Source organism: Pinus tabuliformis, chromosome 7 (genome assembly GCF_031772625.1).
Source record: "Pinus tabuliformis cultivar Carrire ecotype Pingquan chromosome 7, CPIR1, whole genome shotgun sequence".
In the NCBI taxonomy this organism is placed as follows: Eukaryota; Viridiplantae; Streptophyta; class Pinopsida; order Pinales; family Pinaceae; genus Pinus; species Pinus tabuliformis.
Window position 1 is genome coordinate 1,454,110,319 of NC_142293.1, and position 19,561 is coordinate 1,454,129,879.

The 19,561-nt window shown below is 36.1% G+C and overlaps 1 pseudogene; it reads right to left on the minus strand.

Annotated features, from left to right (window-relative positions):
- Positions 1 to 2,583: 2,583 nt before the first annotated feature.
- Positions 2,584 to 19,561, minus strand: part of LOC149253198 (protein trichome birefringence-like 11) — a 36,685-nt pseudogene continuing 19,707 nt past the window's right edge.

Below are 19,561 nucleotides of genomic sequence, written 5' to 3' on the forward strand. Positions count from 1 at the left end.
CAGTGATTTTGGGATCAAATCCCACAAAGCAATTCTATACCTGCTCTTCAAATTCCTTCAAGCTTTTGAAAGTAAAACCAATGAATTATCAATATAATTTTACAATAATAAAAAGCAATCATCCGTTAGGCTTGAACCAACATCTCTTCTAGAGAAATTCAACAATTCTAATTTAATAATCCTATCGGCCTCTCTTTGTACCTTTTGGGACAATTGCTAGTATTTATTTGTTCAATTCTATTGTGGATGATAGTTTACATAATCCAACTCTACTTTAGAAGACAACCACAACCATGATATTTTTGAATGTGAATTCCTTTCGATGTATTTTCTTTGGAGTAGGAAGATTCCAAACCTCCAAATGTATAATTAATGTTAGATATAATTCCATCAATTACTTATTTATATAATAAAATATATTTTTATAAACATAAAATGGTTTAGAATTATAATTATAATTGTATACAATACATTTGAATTTTTTATACATTTAATAAATACATTAAACAATCAGTGTTTTGCAATTTTGAATCTTTCATAATCTATTTTTTCTAGTTTTAATTTAACTTTAAATAACTTTCTACAAACATTTAAAATATAAAACAAAAATAAAATAGATTAACTATCTTAATTCAAATAGCTACATATAAGCTTAGAATATTAATAATAATGATCCAATAACCAATTAGTTATTGATTTAATCGAAAGTGTAATGTTCTTATTCTCACACTGAGAGTACAAAAAACCAAAGGAATTCTCTGCTAATCCACTAATTGATTTGTTTACTGTTCCAAAATGTAAGTTTAATTTAAATTCATACTCCCCGGAAATATACACTGAGTACTCAATATTTGGAGTTCAGTGCACTTGAATTCCATCTTTGGAAGGGCTTGGGTTGAATTACACTTGAATTTTTGTGTTTACTGGTGATAACTATATTTTCAGTTTCTATTCATACTTCCTTAAAACACACACTGAGTATTCTACAATTGGAGATTATTACACTTGAATTACAATTGGATATTATTACAATTGAATTTCAATTTTGACAGGGTTTGGGTTGAATTACGCTTAAACTATAGAGCTTAATGGGAGACTTCCAAGAGCGTTACCATTTGCATGTTGTGATAGGCACATGCCACTATGGAAGGGTTTTTTTTGTTTTGCACCCTCAGCAAAATAGTGAAAAAAATATGGAGGGAGAGATGGCCAAATGGAAAACATGAACCCTAACTTTATGTACTAAAAGCATAATACCTAGACCTTGGCTACTCTATAAGGTTGAAAGCAAACATAAGTTCAAGAACGAACCAACAAAACCATAAGTGCACAATCCCACCCTGTAACATAAATGATAAAGAAATATCTTCTAAGCTCTGATTCTCCATATGGCCACTTTTTTGAGACTCAAATAACTCCCTCATGTCTCCATCAATGGACTCTGAATTAGAACTTGGCTTCAGTCCCACATTATCCTCAGAAACAGGGCAAGAATTTGGGTCTGGATCAATGGTGTCACAATGTTGCAAGCCTTGAGCCACATCTAGTCCTTGATGATCCCTTGCAGCCTACACAATAGTCATTCAGGTAATATCTTTTGATAACGTACATGAAAAATATGCCCTCAACCTGCACAAGTCAAGATTGTTCTCTAAAAGAAGACCTACTAAAGACCGATGGCTTCTTACCATGTGCTTCCTTGGCTTCGGGACCTTCTATAGAAGGATCATTACCTTACCCATAAAGCCTTCAACAACATGCCCAATCCCCGAGACTGGTCTCAACTTCGATTAGACCAGGAGCTTGTTCGAGGATGGGGAAGCCATAATGACCCAACTCACCTTATGAAAGGCCACACACTAAGTAGCAGCTCATTGCCTTAATTTATTTTTTCTTAAGCTAGATTGAACCTAGACCAAGGGCATAACTTCTTTTTTTCCAATGTGAAAACATAGGAATAACCATGTAATAACCAAAAATATCACAATCTTCAATTCATCCTTTTTCAAAATTTCCAACCTTAAGTTCATTTTTTTCCATTTTAAAATGTTAATGTTACAACCATCAATAAAGTGGATATTCCTTTACCCAAAAGCGTAAGAGGGCAGATCAATCATATTTAAATTAAATTCTCGTGTAATTTGTATAATTCACGTGTTTACACAACCTTGAGTAATGAAATACAAGTTGTAACAAGCAAACCCTAATGGTGGAAGAAAACCAAAACAAAAATGTGACTTTTACTTCACATGCAGATGGTATGGCCATGCTACTTTATGTTAATTATATAGGAGCCATGATCTCTGAGAATATGGCCCAACTTTAAAGCAGCATGAAGGGTCATGATTTTCCACTTACAGTTAGGTCATGTTTTTCCATTCTACCACTACTGCAAATTATGATTTTGTTCTCCAAAAGAATGCCCCCTGGATCACGGGGCATGTGTTAAGTAGAAGGAACTCTTATCAGTAGATATTTTTGTTGTTTATGAGATTAATTTCACAATCCACCTCCCATTTTGTGGGGTGTGGTACCAGGGAAACAAATTTTACACCATCCAGAAATGTAGGTTACTCAACCATGTTATCCCTTTTTCATTAATGTTCTCATATCTATTTCATATCCACTGGCAAGCAGGTAGCCATAAAGAAGATGATTTCATGTATCCGAGACACCGAGTAGACACCAATGGTTGCAATCTTTCTTGTGGAGTGGATCTAGTCCATGCCCATTCCCCAAATAGTCTAATGAGGAATGACCATCCTTTCTGAATTCGATCAAATATGTTATGTTTAATGATTGCACATTCTTCTTGCCATTGAGTTGTCTGATTGCTTCAAACATGATCTGGTTACTTACAGGCTCCCATTGAAACCAAATAGAAATAAACTCTATCCAAGTTTCCTTATGACACTTCCCTCTAGTTTTCCAGGACCCTCCTATGAATTTTAAGATGTTGAAAGACACATATATGAGATTAAGCTTTTAAATACAATTATACCCTTAAAAATCTTCAAATCCTACCATTTAAGAGGAAAGCATGTTGCAATATTTGAGTCATGAGCTTGTGACCAATTCAAAATAAAAATCACATAGAAGAATTGTTCTATTTTCTTTTCTCACATCTAGTACATAGATGTTTCATCCTATGAATGGAAAGCATTTGTCATGGACTAGTGAGGCCAAAATTATTTGTAGTGAATAGGAGCATAGCTACGCAAAATAGATGGGTTTTCTCAGATTTGAATTGTTGGAGAAACCATTCAACCCATGTCTTCATTACTCTCTGGAATGTGGTTTCGACATCCATCTTCATGTCCACTATATTTCCCTCTTGGAAATAACAACCCCTACAAAAAACTTTTGTCAAAACATTACATTCCTTAAACTTACATGGTTTTTTATCCTAAAAAATGAAATATCAAAAACCATACATACCCTTTAATTATATTTCCATAGTTCCACCAGTGTCCTATGTTGAAAATGAGCACATCCCCATTAGACCATAAATGTAAATTATAATCTAGGGTGTCGACTATCAGCGTGGTTTATACCTCATAAGGAACTCCTCTAGGTGAGCGGCCATGGAAAACTAGAAATGGCGCCCTGTAATACTCTATTGTACAATTGTAATCTACAAATCTGAAGGACAGAAATCCCATGTGTTTTTTTTATGGGATTTCCATTGACTTCATAAATATGTTTCTTGTTCGGAATTGCTTCTACAAGCATGCAAATCAGAGACTCCCATTGGTTCCTCCCAGTGGAATCACCCACAAAAACCACATGTATGTTGTATATCCTCTTCAAGAAACCGCTTATATTGAACCTGAAGTTCAATTCAAAGTGGACATTAAATATATTTAATGAATGTTTAGAAGAATATACGTCCAAAAAAATACAGATACAAACAAATCAATGTTTTCAAACTTATAACCACTCAACATTTATCAACATTGTATATCGGTGCTAAACCTTTTTTCCCATTGAGCATTTTATGAACAATTATCAGATCAATGGCAATTGGTAAACTGGGTGGAAATTTGATGAACGCGCATGAACTCTTGATGACAATGGAATCTAAAAAACATCATATTATTTGCAAAATTCTATTGCTCTCAATGGGGTTGGAGTTTGACGATCAAGGCGGTGGGATGTGATGCCACCCACCAAGGTTCAATTCCCATAGAGAAAGGAATAACCATTGAGATTGGGTGCAAGTTCTGGGTGATTTCAATGGAATAGTGCACTCTATTCTAAAAGCTTAGCTAAATGAAAGCTAAACAGAAGATCCTTGTGTTCAGTGGTTTGTTTCACTTCAAAAACAAAAAGAATCATTTGTCCATAACTTCTAAAATCACCTATATCCTAGAAAGAAAAAAAAATGATACTTTTACTTTGATCTAGCAAAACTCAGAGCTCCAACCAACAAAGCCTGCCTTGCTAAACATCCTTAAATCCCAAGAGAAGCTTAGTCAATCCTAAAATCCTTGGATTATCAAAATATTCACATTTTTCGTTCAGTGGGAAGGAAAATAACCACGTTATCACAGTGGCAGACAAAGCTTAGGGTTCAAATAAAACACCCACAATAGTTCGATGGCTTAGCAGGTCACACCAGTGACTTACAAATAAAAGGGCTACAGTAAGATTATTTCAATCTAGAATTTCATTGAATTGGTAATTTTCGTAGAAATCAAACACGAGAAGGAAAGATTGTTATAATTGGTGTTGGCCTAATAGGGTTTTATAAGCACTAGAGGTCTCTTAGGTGGATGAAAGTGGTCCATTGTTGTGGGTTTAGTATGCAAGGAAAATGGCCATTGGGTCACTCTGTAAATCTATGTAACATGAATAAATAGAACAAATGGACATATGTGTCACAAATTTAATAGAGTCCCTATGGAGAGTGGATCCAAGGACAATTTAATGTTCAGAAAAGGGTATTAGAGGGTGGTTGATACATTGTTGCATAGAAAACAATAATTTCATTTTTTTCCAAAATTACAATTTTTTTTAAATTGCAATTTTGAAAAGTTCATAAAAGCAGAATGTTAAGCCTTAGTTACTAGATTTTGAATTGGATTTTAATCTAAGGCTAACTGCGAGAAGCTCTACACTGAGCATGGTAGTCATCTATGGTCGTGAATTTTATAGACAATCAAATTAACATGCTCAAATTCTTCGAGTCAGTTTCAAGTACTTATGGGATCAATTGCTCATGTCTAGAATACATTTACCTAATGAAAAACTTCATAGAAACAACTAGAGGTGTTGTAATAATTACGAGAAAGAACCCACAAAAATGTGTGAGCGAACAATTATGTGATTTCTAGTGATGTTGCAGGCGAGAAAATAAACTGCCATGATTATTGTTATAACATTGAAAGTAGAGAAGCTTTGAGCTTCTTCTATTTCTTCTCTTTCATCGATGGAACAACGAATAGGGTGTAGGAATATCATGGAAGTCATGCACACGATGCCCGGGGTGAGCATGAGCACAAAAGATGTGATGAAAATTGCCCTGACCATTTTCAAGAAGAGAAGCCTATCAGTTTAATTATTGAAATTATATTTTTATATAAATAAATATAATGTTTAAATCTTTTGAAATATTAATATTAAAATTACAATTATAAAAAAAAAATTGCAAGGTGATAATTTTATAGTCAGTGCAACCAACATTGCCTCTCCAATGATCCTCGAGAGCAAGGGAGGTCAATTCGGCATTAAATTCCATTCCGTGGATCTAAAGTTTTTTCTCTCTTCCATTGTAAACTTTTGTACAAAAAAGTGGTCATCTGGACAGGCAAAAAGAACAGGCCAGTGTCATGGACTACAAAATTGGTTTTCAATAGGATAAAAATTTGGTGCTAAAAGGTGAGGACGAATTCTTTATTTGGTCTATAAATGTTACAATCATTTACCGCGTGATGTTAAGTTCCAAGGGGAATCTCTTGATATATAATCGAATTGGCGGGCTACTCTGACAGAGTTTTGTGTTATATACCTAGGGGGGATAATATGGGGTACCAAGGGAGGTACCCAAGGTAACAATGTAATAATGGGATGGGCAATAGTAATAAATCAGGTGGTTAACCCATATCATGTAAGGGACCACAAGTAGTTAATAATAATGTAATGGGCCCATGGTATTAGTTGATGGTATGAGGGAACCATGGTAATGACCCATGGTATTGTATGTATGAGGCCTATATAGAGGCTAGAGGCTCCAAGTCAAGAAATATAGTGAAGGAATATTGTATGAACAGGCATATCGCTTGTGGAGTGTTCTCCTTCCTTAAGGAGTGAATGTATGGTGTTGCCCTACCTTAAGGGTTTGATCAATAAAGAAGCATTTCTATCTATTTCAATCTTATTATTCTTGAGTTTATTTCTATTCTCATATATTTTGGGTTAGATCTACAACAAGTGGTATCAGATCACTTTCGTGGGCAAACCGTGGAAATTTTTTTTTATTTTTTGCAAGGTTTCGGGGGCGGCGAGTTTGGAGATCAGATCTGTATTTTTTGGTAAAATATCTGCAAAATATAATTTTAGATCTGTATTCTTTGTGAAAAAATAGCCGATTTCAAAAAAAAAATCGGTTGAATCGGAGTCCGGATGAAGGAGATATCGCTGATTTAAAAATCAGTGGGGTTGCAGACAATTTTTCAGGGCAGCGAGTTTGCGGCGCAGATCTGGAAGTTCTGGTGCACGATCTGAAAAATATAATTGTAGATCTGGATTCTTTGAGAAAAATTACCCAATTTCAAAAAAAAAAATCAGTCGAATCGGAGTCCGGATGAGGGAGATATCGCTGATTTAAAATCAGCTCTTTTTTGCAGAAATTTTGGTGACGGCGGGAGAGTTGCAGCACAGATATGAAATTCTAGTGTCTGGATCAAGATTTCTGTCACATGGGTAGATGCAGAATGATTGTTCCATTTATGAAAATAGGTCATAATAGGGATTCTGAGCAATATTGACATAATTGTGACAAATTCAAATTTTCACCATTTTTTTTCAAAACCCTCTTCATGGCTTCTAACAAGGTTCTATTATTTACAGGAAAAGATAATGGTCCTACTATTGAAGAATACATAAAAAAACAGAAGTGGTTATGGAACAACAATTGGAAATGGTGGATAGTGCAGAACTTTAGAGATGAGGCAACCACATGGTGGGGATTACTTAACCAAAAGACGTGTTCCAACCTGTCCGATGAAGAATTTGAAAAATTACTTTTAGACAGATGGTCTCATGCCAGAAAGCAAGATAAGGAGAAACATGTGGGGATATTTCCTACTGGTATATCCTTATTGCAGGTTCATGGATTGATTCAGAAAGAGAAGATCATTGTTTCTATAAATCCTAGTTGCAAGCATAATTTTATCAATGTTAATTTGGTAAAAAAATTGCAAGTTCCAGAAAAACACATTGAAAACACACAGGTGGATGATGAGGATGTTCAATTGTATAAGGATTTGAAGATTTCTATGGATAAGTATGTGTTGCATGGTGATTTTTATGCTTCAGATATGGATAACATGGATGTTGTTTTGGGATACCCTTGGATGGAATTAGTGGGTACTATCAATATTAATGTACAGAAGAAATTCCTGAAGCTCTGGTATAAAAAGAAGAAAATTACATTACAGGATATTTCCATTAATAAACAGGTAGAGTGCAAGGAGGCTGAAGCAGAAGATGTTCCAAGGTCTGACATATTAGATGATGAGCCAGTGATGATAGACAGTCAAACACAAACAGAGGCAGAAGCAGAAAAGGTTACAGGTGCTGATACATCAGAGGAGGGCTCAGTGGTTGAAGTCATATTGGAAAAGAAGACACCACAACAGGCACCACAGCAAGGTGAATTAAAGAAAAAGACATCGTGGGTTAAAACTTCAACATATCATCACCCACATCACCCCGCAAGAAAACAGCCAACAAGATGGCAACCAATTAGCCACAAGGACAACAACCCCCGTATGACGGATAGCGAGGAGCTAAGATCCACCTACTACACATCAACACAGAAGAGCTGCCATGGTCAACTTCCATCTCAAGTGAGCGAGGCACCAGCGAGATCGAGGGTTCACCTTTCTCTTGGATGGCTAGATGCACGTGCATGGTACCAGTGGACTACTCTTTTGAGTAGATCTTATTATTTGTGTTCTTCCCATGTTTCGGGGACGAAACATGCTAAGGGGGGTGGAGTGTTATATACCTAAGGGGGATAATATGGGGTACCAAGGGAGGTACCCAAGGTAACAATGTAATAATGGGATGGGCAATAGTAATAAATAAGGTGGTTAAACCATATCATGTAAGGGACCACAAGTAGTTAATAATAATGTAATGGGCCCATGGTATTAGTTGATGGTATGAGGGAACCATGGTAATGACCCATGGTATTGTATGTATGAGGCCTATATAGAGGCTAGAGACTCCAAGTCAAGGAATATAGTGAAGGAATATTGTATGAACATGCATATGGCTTGTGGAGTGTTCTCCTTCCTTAAGGAGTGAATGTATGGTGTTGCCCTACCTTAAGGGTTTGATCAATAAAGAAGCATTTCTATCTATTTCAATCTTATTATTCTTGGGTTTATTTCTATTCTCTGTTGGAAATAATACTGAGAGGGAGGGGGTGAATTAGTATTATCAAATTCTTATCAATCTATCTTCCTTATTTATACTTTGAATAATTCTTCAAATATTGATCATTACTTTGTATGTCAGTATCATAAAATAATGAGCAGGAATAAGAAAAGCAAATAGTCACACAAAAGAACACCAGATATAAGGTGGAAACCCAATGTGGGTGAAAACCACCTGCTGCAATATGTCTCTATCTTCTTTCAATTAGAAACTCCTTTTACAATGATTTTGTACTGGTGCAGTCCTTTACCAGTACGCAGGCTACAACCTGCAGAGAGCTACAACCCTCTCTCGTTCTCCAGCTTCTCCTGGAAGGGAGCTACAACCCCCTTAGCTCTTGTACTAGCCAAGATACTAGTACGTAGGTGCTGGCCTACTGAAGGCTACAACCTTCTCTTTCTTCCAGGGACCACGTTTCATAAATTTTTAGACTGGATCCATGAACATCAATCAATCATCAAGTATATTTGCATCAAACAATCTCCTTTTCCCAATTAGCACTGAATCAAGTAAACACTTCTCCGACAGCTGTACCCAGAACACAGTAACAGTAACCACACACCAAATTCTGAACCCATAATACTGCAGCAATAGACAGAGGTAGCTAGATCATAATTTAAAGATATATGCTACTTCAACAACCTGAAACCTGCGTGCAGATCTATAAAGGATAATTCCTTCTTTCAAATATTCAGACAATAATTAACCCAGATTGTCAGATTTATAGATCAAGCATGCGCCTCATATAACAGATCAAAATCATGCAAAGATACTATTATTCAAGCATAAAGATTATGACCCATCAAAAGAACTTATCCTTCTTTATGCGCTAAGGTTCCTCCTACATTCAGATCCAGATCTGCACCATAACCCAATCACAAATATTTCAGATCTAGCACTTATTAGATATTCAATTCATTCGATGATGCTTTGCCAAATGATCTCCTTCCTCTTTTATAGTCTTAGGCCTTCCACAATACCACGGTCCAAAACCATAGGATCAAAAAATTGTTGGACTAATACCATGAACCAACCATGAAAGTGCGTGAGATCAACACTTGTGGATGCAATACCACGAGCCAAAACCATAGGATCAAAAACTATAGGACTAATACCATGAACCAACCATGAAAGTGCGTGAGATCAACACTTTTGGATGCAATACCATGGACCAAAACCATAGGATCAAAAAATGTCGGACTAATACCATGAGCCAACCATGAAAGTGCGTGAACTTTCTTCTTCATGAAAGGGACTTTTCTCTGCATGAAAGTGCGTGAACTTTTCTCTACATGAAATAAACTTTTCTCTGCATAAAAGTGTGTGAACTTTTCTCTACATGAAATAAAATTTTCTCTGCATATAAGTGCGTGAACTTTTCTCTACATGAAAGAAACTTTTCTCTGCATAAAAGTGCGTGAACTTTTCTCTACATGAAATAAACGTTTCTCTGCATAAAAGTGCGTGAACTTTTTTTTCTACATGAAATAAACTTTTCTCTGCATATAAGTGCGTGAACTTTGCTGCACTATAATTTATCATCTGAGATGAGTGGGTTGCCATCAAGTACAACATATGTATCATAATGCCAACAATCTCCCCCTTTGGACTTAATGGCAACAACAACCAATCACTCTCCCCCTTTGACATCAAGGGCAAAGGGTTATGCTCCCCCTAAGAACATGCTCCCCCTGACTATAAACCATATCTGTAAAGAAGAACCATAATCCATCAAACACCATAAATGACCATGAAAGAGATAGAGACGTATTGCAGCAATATTCAGACCAGCATCTATGATCTCCTTTTGTACTTCCTCCATAATGCCAACAATGCATGATATGCTCCCCCTGAACCTGTGCCATTCGATCTTTGACCAATCCGCAACCCAGCACATGTACGCATATACTTCAGATGAACCTTGCGTACAACCAACAATCAGAAGAGATTCAACAACAAGATGATGCATCAACAACCCCCAGCTTTTGCCTGAGGTATTCAAAGGTCTCCCTAGGCAATGGTTTGGTGAGTATATTAGCAACCTATTCCTTAGAAGGAACATACTCCAACTTGACCTTTTGTTCAAGCACTTGTTCCCAGAGAAAGTGATACTTGATTGGTATGTGCTTGGTTTTTGAATGCATGACTGGGTTCTTTGAAATGTTGATTGCACTTGTATTATCACATAAGATGGAGATAGGTGGTGTACAAGTGATTTGAAAATCCTGCAAGGTCTGCATCATCCAAAGGAGTTGAGTGCAGCAAGATGCAGCAGCAACATATTCTGCTTCAGCTGTAGACAAGGCAATCGAACTCTGTTTCTTGCTGAACCAAGATACTAATCTAGAACCCATAAAGAATGCACCACCACTTGTGCTCTTCCTGTCATCCACGCTTTCGGCCCAATCTGCATTAGTATAAGCATGAAGTGTGAGATCTGTATCTCTAGGATACCATAAGCCATAATTTTGAGTCCCTTGAAGATATTTGAAGATTCTCTTTACTGCCTGAAGATGAGTTTCCTTTGGATTTTCCTGAAATCTTCCAACTATTCCCACTGCATGCATGATGTTTGGTCGGGTACCTGTAAAATAAAGTAGACTTCCAATCATAGATCTGTAGGTTGGTTGATGTACTGCTGCTGATTCATCATTTTCACTGAGGCTACATCCTGTGACTATGGGTGTACATACTGGTTTTGCATCTTCCATGCCATATTTCTTCAAAATCTGCTTGAGATACTTGGTTTGAGACAAGAAGATCCCTCCTTCCTTTTGTTGGATTTGCAGGCCAAGAAAATATGTCAATTCTCCAAGCAAGGACATTTTGAATTCTTTCTGCATCACCAAGGAAAAGCTTTGACTCATAGATTCTTCATTGCTGCCAAAGATAATGTCATCTACATACACAACAAGTATTAGCAATTTGTCATTTTCAATTTTTATATAAAGATTGCTATCTGATGATCCTTTTGAAAAACCTTGTTGATGAAGATATTTGTCCAAACGATAGTACCAAGCCCTTGGAGCTTGTTTAAGACCATAGAGAGCATTTTTCAATCTGCATACAAGATTTGGATCATTTCCAAGAATGAAACCATCTGGCTGCTCAATTTATACTTCTTCTTCTAAGTCTCCATTCAGAAAGGCTGATTTCACGTCCATTTGAAATACTTTGAACTTTTGAAAGGTTGAGAGAGCAAGGAACATTCGGATGGCCTCAAGTCTTGCAACAGGAGCAAAAGTTTCCTCAAAATCTATTCCTTCTTGCTGCGCATACCCTTTACAAACAAGTCTTGCCTTGTTTCTAATTACTTCCCCATTTTCATTCAACTTATTTTTGAAGACCCATTTTGTCCCTATAACATTCTTATCCTTTGGTCTAGGAACCAACTCCCAAGTGTTGTTCTTTTCGATATGCTCAAGTTCTTCATCCATTGCTTTGACCCAACATTCATCTTTGCATGCCTCTTTTACATTTTGTGGTTCAGTGGAGGAGAGTAATGCCAAATAGCTTGAAGCTTCCGCAATTGTTCTTCTTGTTTGTACACCTGCTTCTTTCTGCCCCAAAATCTGAGATTCTGGATGATTCTTCTGAACGTACCGGGATGGAGTCTTCTCTTCTATCCTTATCTGTTCCTCTGGTGCTTCTTGAGGTTCTTCTTCTTCATCATTCTGTCTTTGAGGGTAGTCTTCATCTTCTTCGATATTTTCATGATTTACTTGCCTAGGAATGTATCCCTTTTCATCAACCACAACATCAATGTTGTCAACAATTCTTCCAAGTCTTTTATTGTAGCACTTATATGCTTTGCTGTGTGGAGAATAACCAGGAAGAATGCCTTCATTTTCTCTAGGTTCAAGTTTGCCAAGTTGCTCATCAGTATTCTTAATATAGCATTTGCTCCCAAAGATTTTGAAGTGCTTTAGCGAAGGAGTCTCACCATACCAGAGCTCATGAGGAGTTTGAGTGCTGTTCACTCGGACATTTGTTTTGTTGAGAATAACAACCGCAACATATGCAGCTTCACCCTAGAACGTTGTGGTAGTTCCAGACTCATCCAGCATAGCACGAGCCATTTGTTGGACTGTTCTATTCATCCTTTCCACCACTCCATTTTGCTGAGGAGTTCTAGCTGTAGAGAATTCTATTCTTATCCCATGTTCTTCACAGAAATCGAAAAATTCATTTGAGGTAAACTCCCCACCTCTGTCAGACCTGAGGCACTTAATTTTGTAACCTGATTCATTTTCAACCAAGGCTGTGAAGGATTTGAATTTCTCGAATGCTTCGTCTTTGTGCTTCATAAGTCCTAACCAAACAAACCTGGAGAAATCGTCAGTGAATAATATCAAGTATTCTTCTCCTCGAGGTGTCCTTTTCCTAAATGGACCACATACATCTGTATGTACTAGCTCAAGAGGCATGTTAGCTGATCCTTCCTTCTCTGGAAAGTTAGTTCTGGTTTGCTTTCCAAACTGACATGATTTGCATATGGTGTTGTCTGAAATTTTGATATCTGGAAGACCACGAACTGCCTGATATTTGCATGCTTTCCTTATTTGTGAAAAACTTAGATGCCCCAACCTCCAGTGCCATAACCAGTGTTCATCATCCTTGCTCAAATAGCATTGTTGTTGTCCTTCTTCAAATATGTATAGATTATTTGGAGTTCTTCTACCTTTGATCATTGTTTCACCTGTATCAAGATCACGAACACGACATCCGTTTGATCTAAATATCACCTCGGTTCCTTGATCACACATATGGCTGACACTTAGAAGATTATGCTTCAATCCATCAACATACAAAACATTTCCAGCTTTGACCTTTTCTTTTAACTGAGCAGTGCCTTTTCCTTTTATAGCTGCAGGAGTATCATTTCCAAAAGAGACTTTCTTTCCCTTTTCTAAAGCAGAATATGATTCAAGTTTTTCTTTATCACCTGTCATATGTTTCGAACATCCACTGTCAATGTACCATAGATTTTCTTGTCCTTCTACATATAATGCTATCCCACATCTTTCTGTTTGTGGTTCCTGTATTCTCCATGTTCTGATGCTTGAGGCTTGTTCCTTTGTCTGCTGAAACCTGCTCCTGCATTCAGAATCTTCATGACCAAAGTTATTGCAAATAGAACATTCAACTTCATTTTCAAGAGCCGAAAAGTTGTTATAGGTCTTTTTTGTAATCCCGATCATACTTCTTTGTTTTTGAGCTTCTCTAGTCATGATTGTTTTATATGCAACACATTGAGATGCTTTGTAACTAAAGTTATGGCAAGAGAAACATTGCCCATTGAAGAAACTTTTGCGATTATCAAATCTACCGGCCAAATGATTGTAATTTCTATTGTCATCCATTCTTGAAGCAAATTGAGAAGATTTTACCTGTGGCTGGTTGTAGCTTTTGTTCATCCTTAAGACAGATTGCCCCTGGTTTACCTGATAGTCTTTGTTCGTTCTTGATGTAATTCGTCCCTGCTTTACCTGGTGATCTCCATTGTGCTTTTGCTCATTCCTTCTTGCTGCATCAAGATAACTCTTTGAGGTGGATGCTTGAGATGTTTCTCCATTATACCCCAGACCTGTCTTGTTTAGCGGAGAACGCTGTACATTGATGATCTCATCCAGAGTTTCAGATCCTTTGACAAACTTAAGATTAATAGCCTTTGTTTTCTCAATTTCTTTTCTAAGGCCAACAATTTCACCTTCTGACTTTTCAAGATATTTTTCTTTTTCATCAATTTGAAATTGTAGAGTATCAATGATCATATTCTTTTCTTCTATACATGTCTTAAGTCTAGAAATCTCTTCATAAAAACTATCCACATCTATAGCATCCATGTAATCATCATCTTCAAATGCCATTAAAAGTTTATAGTCATTACCTCGTTCATCTTCATCACTATTTGAAAGACCATCATTGTCTTCATGAGTGTAGTAGCTTTTCTTATTTGCATTCTGTTTCTTGTTCCATCTGGCAGGTTCCTTTCCTTTGTCAATCTTATCCTTATGAGGACATTTGGCAACATAATGACCTACTCTTCCACAAGCAAAACATTTAAAAGGTAGCTTACCTCTGAACCTTCCAGTACCCCGTTGAAGATTTCTGACAAAATTTGATTCTTCTTCTTCTTCTGGCACGTGACTTGATTCATAGTAGTCTCCTTTGCCTGAAGCCTTAAAAGCAACTTCTCTCCTGTCTGATGGACCTCCTTTTCTCATTTCATGAGCAGTTAGAATTTCGTGTAGCTGAGACATAGTAAGAGTTCGTAGATTTTCCTTTTCTTCTATTGCAGACACTTTAGATTCAAACTTGGGGGACAATGATCTTAGGACTTTTTCAACCACAACAGCCTCTTTTATTTCTTCACCCAAGTTTTTCATACAATTAACAATCTCATCTACCCGAAGGAAATAGTTAGCCACACTTTCATCATTATACATTCTGAGATTCTCATACTGAATCCTGAGGGTTTGAAGTTTTGCACGTTTTACCTGTTCATCTCCTTCGTAGCTCAAAACAATCTTGTCCCATATTTCTTTTGCGGATTTATATTGCATAAACTTCACGAATTCAGATTGAGATAGACATCCTAGAAGAGTATTAACCACCTTTGCATTTGTTTCATATTTCTTCTTCTCAACTGAATCTGTAGGAGTAGCTGATGGAAAAGTATACCCTGTTTCTATAATGTCCCATACTTCTGTACCCAAAGATTGAAGATAAGCAGTAACTCTTACCTTCCAATATACGAAGTTTGTTCCATCAAAAATCGGTGGCCTGATTGATGCTTCCCTCTCGTAGTTGCTCATGATGTTAGATCTTCCTTCAAGCGATCAAGCTTCTTCATAAGGACCTGCTCTGATACCAATTGTTGGAAATAATACTGAGAGGGGGGGGGGTGAATCAGTATTATCAAATTCTTATCAATCTATCTTCCTTATTTATACTTTGAATAATTCTTCAAATATTGATCATTACTTTGTATGTCAGTATCATAAAATAATGAGCAGGAACAAGAAAAGCAAATAGTCACACAAAAGAACATTAGATATAAGGTGGAAACCCAATGTGGGTGAAAACCACCTGCTGCAATATGTCTCTATCTTCTTTCAATTAGAAACTCCTTTTACAATGATTTTGTACTGGTGCAGTCCTTTACCAGTATGCAGGCTACAACCTGCAGAGAGCTACAACCCTCTCTCGTTCTCCAGCTTCTCCTGGAAGGGAGCTACAACCCCCTTAGCTCTTGTACTAGCCAAGATACTAGTATGTAGGTGCTGGCCTACTGAAGGCTACAACCTTCTCTTTCTTCCAGGGACCACGTTTCATAAATTTTCAAGCTGGATCCATGAACATCAAACAATCTCCTTTTCCCAATTAGCACTGAATCAAGTAAACACTTCTCTGACAGTTGTACCCATAACACAGTAATAGTAACCACACACCAAATTCTGAACCCAGAATACTGCAGCAATAGACAAAGGCAGCTAGATCATAATTTAAAGATATACGCTACTTCAACAACCTGAAACCTGTGTGCAGATCTATAAAGGATAATTCCTTCTTTCAAATATTCAGACACTAATTAACCCAGATTGTCAGATTTATAGATCAAGCATGCGCCTCATATAACAGATAAAAATCATGCAAAGATACTATTATTCAAGCATAAAGATTATGACCCATCAAAAGAACTTATCCTTCTTTATGCGCTAAGGTTCCTCCTTCATTCAGATCCAGATCTGCACCATAACCCAATCAAAAATATTTCAGATCTAGCACTTATTAGATATTCAATTCATTCGATGATGCTTTGCCAAATGATCTCCTTCCTCTTTTATAGTCTTAGGCCTTCCACAATACCACGGTCCAAAACCATAGGATCAAAAAAATGTTGGACTAATACCATGAACCAACCATGAAAGTGCGTGAGATCAACACTTTTGGATGCAATACCACGAGCCAAAACCATAGGATCAAAAACTATAGGACTAATACCATGAACCAACCATGAAAGTGCATGAGATCAACACTTTCGGATGCAATACCACGGACCAAAACCATAGGATCAAAAACTGTCGGACTAATACCATGAGCCAACCATGAAAGTGCGTGAACTTTCTTCTTCATGAAAGGGACTTTTCTCTGCATGAATGTGCGTGAACTTTTCTCTACATGAAATAAACTTTTCTCTGCATAAAAGTGCGTGAACTTTTCTCTACATGAAATAAACTTTTCTCTGCATATAAGTGCGTGAACTTTTCTCTACATGAAAGAAACTTTTCTCTGCATAAAAGTGCGTGAACTTTTCTCTACATGAAATAAACTTTTCTCTGCATAAAAGTGCGTGAACTCTTTTTTCTACATGAAATAAACTTTTCTCTGCATATAAGTGCGTGAACTTTGCTGCACTATAATTTATCATCTGAGATGAGTGGGTTGCCATCAAGTACAACATATGTATCATAATGCCAACATTCTCATATATTTTGGGTTAGATCTACAACATTTTGAGAATCGCCTGGATACACTTGTGTCGCAGCTTTTACCATATGTGTTTTGGAGCTTAATATGTTTAGGAAATATAACGATAGGTGTTTATTAAATCAATGGAATTGGGTGTTATGATTTTTTGGGGGGAATTTTTTGGATTTTAATTTTAAATTAAATATTTTAATCTATAATTAGATTTAATTATTTAAATTCATTGTTTTGGAAGAATTCGTACAATATTTAAATCATATAATATTAATAGTTAATGATTAATTTTTTTATCAACTTACTTAGAAAATAATATATATATATATATATATATATATGGAACATTTAATTTGAATTTTACAATTTTAATGATGATCAACATGACAAATGTTTATTCAACCTCACAATTTTAGTTATAATCATACAATTTAGCTTACACTAATTCTAGAAGGGTCCAACAACTCAAACTATGGATTGTTATGCAAATTGTTGTTCAAATCCCGATCAAAGAAAAATAGAACACAAAAATTCATGAGAAAAACCTGAAGCAATCTTTGTCATCAACATAACTTGATTGTAGGTTATATTCAAGTCAATGGAAAGATAAGCACCCAAGGTCAACCATTGAATTTGAAATTGGACCCTATGATCCAACGAAACCTGGCCCTGTATGGCGATGTTGTACGAGTTCTCGATCATGGTTTTATCCAATTTCCAGAAGGCTTCCGATATATCATAATGGAGCTCAACGCGAACATAAAGCTTTATTTGCATACCTCGTTGAGATTGACAGTAGAAAATAATTTCTTCATCGATTTCTTCAATGGTATATGTTTCTTTCCCAACTACTGTGTCCCTTATGATATTGATGCAGCTACGAGGAATCAATTATTTTTCAAGCAGGTATTTGTGTCTGCCACAAGCAAGCTTGGATGAATGCAAGAGCCTCTGCGTGTCCAACTACTATTATGTAGCTGAGTTTTATTGGCAATCTTCTGGATCTTTTTTGCGTTACGAAGAGATCTTATCTATGAGAATCATCTAGGATCGAACCTAGGTAGCGTTCATAAAGGTCATGGATGATTTAGCCTAGCCAATAGAAAAACTTGGAGGTATTATTTCTGGAAGCAGGCACGGAACATCGTCCGCATCAGTTTGGGGGCTCGTCTGTTGTATATAATAATTTTTTATTTTCTCTTTTCCCTACTGTGACACAAGCAAAGGATGAGAAAGGCGGCGACACCCAAAGGCGATGACGGATTGTTGAAGACACTAGAAATATATTGGCGTAGAAATATGTGGAGACCACGATCATGCAGCATGGGGAAAGTTCACAACTGAGATTAAATGTCTTTCACACACCACGGGACATATGTCATCACAGGAAAAAAAGGGTAGATGAAGGTTGGGCTCACCATTTTCAAGAAGAAGCACCTATCAACGTAAATATAATTTTGTATATAAATGTATAATGAATGTTTGATATAATTTTATCAATAATCAAGTTGTGTATAAAATCAATCAAACAATAGATCTCATTGACAATGACTTTTCACATAGCTTGTGCCACATTAATAAGTTAATTGGACAAACACGATTACCATACCACATATGAACGTAACTACATGTTGTTGATAATATCTTTAATAATCATCTCATTGCAAAGTAGAGTGTTATTAATGTGTACATTAATAATTATTCTTGCATATATGTATATGAAATATTACTTATAGAAGAAGTCGTCTTTTTGGGACATTTTTCTATTTAATTTTAACTAAAATCCAACATAGATTTTTAAAAACTTAGGTTTAAGTTGTTTAATATGTAGAATTTGAGTGTGACGAGGGTGTTGAATCTATTTATGCATTCAAAAAAACATTTTAAATAACAAAAATCACATTCTTTATTGAAATTATTTTGTCAAATTTCAGTGAAAAAATCTATTCCATCCATAAGTTAGACTACACATATATATAAACTAAGAACGCGTAAAAGTGCAAGCATGTCGCATTATATAATGCAATGGTCAATTTTCTTGCTATTTTAATTGTGAGTAGTTTTTAAGTGCGACTTTTTGAAAAGTTTTTCGATCTGATTTGTTTAGAATCTGGGAGGGATTCATTGAATCAAAAGTTTTACTGCTGAATTCTTCACAATCGAAGTGTCTGAGGGTTTTTTGAGGGCTTGAAACGATATATCCAGTAAAAAATCTAGTTTAAACAACACAAATAAAGATTTGGACGCAATTTGTTTTGCCGAATTCCGACCAAAAATCCACCGAAAACTCCAAAAAGTTGCACTTAAAGACAACTTCTAATTGTAATTTTTATTAATATAAAGTTGTATTTTTTTTATTGCTTTTGACTCTAATTTTAATTATATTTAAACTAAGCAAGAGTAGGTA